Raw genomic sequence first — 6000 nt, 5'->3', positions numbered from 1 at the left:
TGATGGTCACTACTGCGCAGACTCTGGCTCCAAATGATGTCACCAGCGCAAGATGACTGCACTCGTATCCAGAATAGTTTGGCTTAGTTTGCACAGTGGGAGGAAGAGGAGCCATGGCATCCATCTTTATTTACAGTCAATGGTTGCTGCTAATAAAACACTCTCCAATAATAAACCAAAACTGTATGGACCATTATAAGCCGGCATTAAAGGCTGTGCAGCTCCTAACAAATGTCATTTATTCTGGGTGATGAGATTCATCATGATGAGACATGCAGGTGAATGGGAATTGTGCAAGTTTACCTACAGCACCAATAATCATGTTGTCTAACAATGCAATAAAATTAAAATGAGTGTGAGGAAGATGTCAATCTGTTCAAACCCACACAGGCCTGAGGAGATTAAAATAATAATTCACCTGCATAGGATTTATAAACTATTCTAAAAACTAAAAGTATTCTAAATTCCAAATTAATAATAAATTGAAAATCAATCAGGAATATCTGCTTCTGCTGAAATATCCCAATTAGAGTAAAGAGGACACTGTTTCTGTAAAAAGTTCTTGGTCTTTAAATTTTTAAATGAAATTGTTCAAGGTCTTTCATATTTTACATTCATAAAAATGCTGAATCCTCATCCTGCTGAATGTCCAATACGTCTGAGGAGCTGACAGCTCGCACAGTCACGTCCTTCAAGGAGCGACTTCATTTTTAAAAACCAGCTGCTGCAAATGAATTTTTGGGGATGAAATCCACGTGGACCCTTAAAAAGTTTCCAACTCCCTCATCAGTGTCACAGCTCGGTTCCATGCCAGGCTCGGGCTGCCAGTGTCCTGAAGGGACAGCTGTTGTCACGACAACCGGAGTGCATGTGAAGGCCAATCAGATGAAAACCCCTAGCCCACGTCAGGTCCCATGATGTCTGCACTTCACTCGCAATAAATTGTTTTTGAGCGAGTGTGTGTGTGTGTGTATGTTTGGTAACAACACGCCTGCTGGCTGTGGTGTCCATCTTGGCTGTGTCATCGTATGCTGACCTGTCTCTGGTGATGGTATGTGACACCCCTCTCTCCTCTGCCTGCGTGTGATCTTTTGTGACATTATTAACACTTTTCTGGACTCCTTGTGTGTCTACTTATCTCTTTATAGTGAAACCAAATTTGTGATTTTGTGCAAATATGTGTAATTTTATGTTCATGTGTAAGTGAGTGTGTGTGTGCTCCTGTGTGCGTGTGTGTTCCCAAGCCCGCAGGACCTGTGGAAACTGGCAGCCTGTTTGTTTTGCAGTTGTCATTGATTATGTGGACGATGATGTTGCTTTAATTGCATCTATGAAAATGTATCCTGACAGCATTGCAGTGTGTGTGTGTGTGTGTGTGTGTGTGTGTGTGTATGTGTGTGTGTGTGTGTGTGCTTGCATGCCTGTGGGTCTTATTCTTCTTTACACGATGTGGAAAGTTTGCTCCTTATTTGACCTCAAAGACTGCAAGGCAAAAACTAGGACACCACAGTAAGCACACATTAGCACACACACACAACCACAGTCAGCAGATTCATATCAACCTGACTAAAGCACACTGAGATACATCTTTCATGTGGCTGAAATGAGAAACGTGAACTTAGGGGAAAAAAATATGAAAGGTAGTCAGTGGTGGAGAAATGTTCTTTTAAACCCGTTTAAATTGATTTACACGTATGATTGCTTGTCGGTGTAAAAGATAATTTTACAACTCAAGAAAGTATAAGTGTAAGCATAAGATGTTGTCTAAGTATAAGTAAAGACAGTTAGTTAGGAAGACTACACACCCAGAAGTCGAACATGCTGACACTAACTACTGAAGGTACAATGTGTTTGTGTTTCATACCAGGATGTAGTCACACAAACATTGGGTGTTTCCCCTTGTTTTTCCCTTTTTTAAAAAAGACCAGGAGTCGCTAGATAAAACACTTCAGGTAAGATAGCGTTACAACAGCGATGTTGGTGTTGATGAAGTATATTGTGCGAGAGGAGAGATGTAGTTCACTGACTTTCTTGTCTTGTAAAATTATCTTTTAAAATAACAAGCATCATATGTGTAACTCACGACCCAGCTCATATGGGGAAAAAAATATTTGTCTCTCACCACTGACTACCTTTCACATTTTTCTGATGTGAGGTCAGGTAAGGACTTTGCTTTTCTGTAGGGGAACCTCACAATCCACACCTCCTAAAATCCTAAAACCTGCCTAGATTGAGTGATACTTCTAAGCTAGCTAATTATTAAGCTAGCTATTAACTTTTTATCTATTTGAATGGTTTCCCTCTACTTTTATACTTCCTAGGTCCCACCTTTTTTATTTATCTATTTCTTTTAATTTGGGCAAATGTCTCAATATTGCTTAACCTGTTTAATTATGGTTCAGCACTAAACCGGGATTTACTAAAAGGAGATTAGTTGTGAATTGTGCAGCAGAGCTCTGCTTAATTTTAAATCTGGCTTACTCCTTTTAAATGTAGTTTTGCTGAACTCTGATTAGAGCTAATTTTAGATTAAATTAATCCCTTGTTGAAGCAACCCAGTGTTAGGGTGCAGGCCCAAACTATAAACAACAGCACACAAGCAATGCTACACTTTATTCCACTTCCACTTCATGCATCTTAAGAGCACCAGAAACTATTTGATATCAGGCGTAAATGTCCCCAAGAAGCATTGGAGAGGGACGGAAATTGGGCACATTTTAGCCGGATGTTGAAAATGTGTAAATGCAACCGGCCACTGAATGATCTGTGTGGGTGAGGCAGTGATGCTTTGGCTTGTAAACAGTGCAAAGGGTTTCATTTTGTAGTTTGGCTGTGTACAGCAGATAACATCAGGAGCAGCTGTCATTGCAGCAGGTGAACATGACGGTCGCTGGCTGAGAATTAGAACCTGTTTATCTCTCCATCTCACAGTCTCTCCCTGCTATCTGTCCTTCCTACCTTTTCTCCTCCCTTCCTCTCCTCTTTTTCTCCATTTTCCAACCATTCCCTCTCTCATCTGAAACACTTCTACATCACTCCTGAAATAATTTTTGTCCACACCCCTGCGATCTAAGCTCTGCATTGAGCTTGTGGGGTTAAGAACAATAAACCCTGTAAACCAAATCACACACACACACACACACCGGACAGACACTACCCTCCTACTGGAACATATAAGCATGGCTCCATGTAATAAATTTACAGCATATCTTGCACACATAACCACAAATATGTCCACATAAACATCATCAAGCACATGCAGTCGTGCATGTATGTTTCCACACACGTGCACCACTACAGGAGGTGCAGGACTGCCTCCTAATGACTGTCTCACTCCCGTCTTTACTATCCTTTCATCTTTTTTATGTCATTATCCAGCCTGTGCTCCACTGCCTCTCATATCTCACTTTTCCTCCATTTCCTGAGTGTCCACATTATAACAGATATGGCTCTGGATCAAGATGCAATGTGCGTGTTACTTTTTTCTCCGTATTTCAAAATAATATTTGTCTTCCTCTAAGACATGTTCCTTCCAATAACTATTATACAAAACTTTTTCTGCTAAGGCGTGTGGGTGAAAGGAGAAGTACCTAACACTGCCTTGCACAGTTACACACATCACCGCTGTCAGGCTATAGGTGACTGGCTGCATGTTCTCACAGTGGCTGCTGCTGTTGCTGCTCTTGTAGTTTGTTGTTGAAGCTGTTATTTTAGCTTTCATTTGGATGGAACCTTCTGGGGATGGTGAGCTGAATCAAATATTCATGATAGCAAAGAAAGGAAACATCAAACTCTATGAGCCTACTTCCAGAACTACAGTGTACACGCACTCGCGTACTGTGTGGTGGGGAATAGAGAAAGAGAAATAAAATGTGCTTATATGGTGTTATTGTGTGTAATTCTTGGTTTTATCCCCTATATGTACGTGAGCTCATTAGCCTCAGACATTATAACCATGCTGAGTCTCACGAGGGAAAAGAAAAAAAAAAAACTTTTAGAAAATAACCATTCTTCCTCCTGCATAGATAATAAACTGGAATAACTCTGATAGTTGGGGACTGCTGTGGACATGTTCAATTTGTTCACTGTGGTATCACAGACTTTGTTTTCTAAGTGAAGCCACTGAACTTTCTCCACTGTGTATTATCTGTCAAGAAACCTAGCTTGACCTTTTGATTTCCATGTCCATGTCTCTTTGCTCAGAGAACCAGAAGAAATATGGCTTTTAGATTTAACGCTTTACTGTTGAAAGCTCACTTCTTGAAATATTAATGCTAAATCTTGTCAAACAAGGATGTTGCATTAACATTCTTAACAGTCGTCTCCTTAGCCTGCTGCTGCCCACTACCCTCCAATGTTTGTGTCTTATTTTGTCAAAGCAGGTCGACTGTGGATGGATTAAAATGGACCACCAACCTATCCCCTGTGGCAGCTGAACAGCTCCATTTCAAAAATAAGATAAAGGAATACCAACTCAAAATAGGGACTAGATACTGAAACTAGAAGAGTGTATCTGGTGGAGTGCAGGTCTGCACCAGGCAACAGATGTTGAAGCACCTGCTGCAGTGCCACAACAACTGCCATATGCAATCAGCTAAGATTTTCAAAGTAAGATGAAACAACAAAATAAATCTGTCTGGAGCTGCAACTATTAAATTCCCCCTTTTTCCTCAGCAGGGTCAACATTAATGTTTTTTTTTCACTCACTCAGTCAGACAAGTGGGTCAGAAATGTACTTACCCAAAGATGATTTTTACTAAATTTGTTTTATGTGCAGTTATATTTACAAAAATACACATATGAAAGTCAATTCCCATTATTTAATCTAAAGCTGCAATGTGAGTGTTTTTAATTTACATTAATTATTTTTTTAGCATACTGATTGTTACAATCTTGTTGAGATAAATATTCTGTGTAAAATCATATAAGGGAGGGGAAAAAATACTGCAGTGTCTATAAAATATCAGAAAATTGTGAAAATATCTAAACCCAAAGGCATTCAGTCCAATGTAAATATATGAGGAAAGGCAGGACATCTCCTGCTGATGTCTAAAAACAATTCTAAACAATTCTAAAGTTGAAGAAAATAAGGCAGATACACAGTACTATGTCAAACAATCAGTTGCAGCTGATGAGTACAGTCTCTTGATCCTGTCTTTCTGTCTCTCTCTACATGGATGTGTTAAATATGGATTTGTGAGAGTGAGACCTATCACCATTTTCAATCATGAATACAGCCTATATTACAGCCTAATGCAGCTGTAATGGATTAACTTTAGCAATGAAAATCAAATCTGTAATACCATGTCTCATATGGCTCACTGGGTGGCTGTAAAAAATATAGTTAAGTCTGATGCCTGCTTAGAATAACACACACCTTTACTGTGCATTAACATACATGTAAAAAGAACATTAGTTATGTACACAATGTCAGTACACGTTTAATTAATCAGATTTTTCAAAATATTTACATCCACCTGTGTTAAATTGTTCCAGAGGCCGAATGAGGTGCTAATTGATGTATGATAGCTGGTGTGTGTGTGTGTGTGCCCGTGTGTGTGTGTGTGTGTGTGTGTGTGTGTGTGTGTGTGTGTGTGTGAATAAAAGACACATCACATGCGTACATGTGGGTAAAAGATGAAATGTAATTGGGGATTTCAGATGTCTGGAGTTGTTTACCAAGTTACCGCAAATGTTACGTTGTCGATGGTCAGCCTGTCACTCCAAATTACTCGCTCTGAAAAACACAGGCACGTGTAAAACACACACACACTCCCCTCACACATTTCCTCTTCAGTGTACATGAAATGAGTAAGTCATAAACACAAGAATGAACACAAACACAGTATATTCACCATTAAAAAAACATGAGTCAACTTTGAATTACTTTCACTTATAGACAGCCATGCACACACACACACATACAAACATACACACACACACACACAGCCCCCATTTTGAACCAGACATTGAAAGTAGTGTAGTGGCTATTCATCCAAG

Source organism: Lutjanus erythropterus, chromosome 19 (assembly GCF_056507025.1).
Source record: "Lutjanus erythropterus isolate fLutEry1 chromosome 19, fLutEry1.hap2, whole genome shotgun sequence".
Lineage (NCBI taxonomy): Eukaryota > Metazoa > Chordata > Actinopteri > Lutjaniformes > Lutjanidae > Lutjanus > Lutjanus erythropterus.
The sequence above is the reverse complement of the archived record's forward strand: the minus strand, read 5'-3'. Positions refer to the sequence as shown.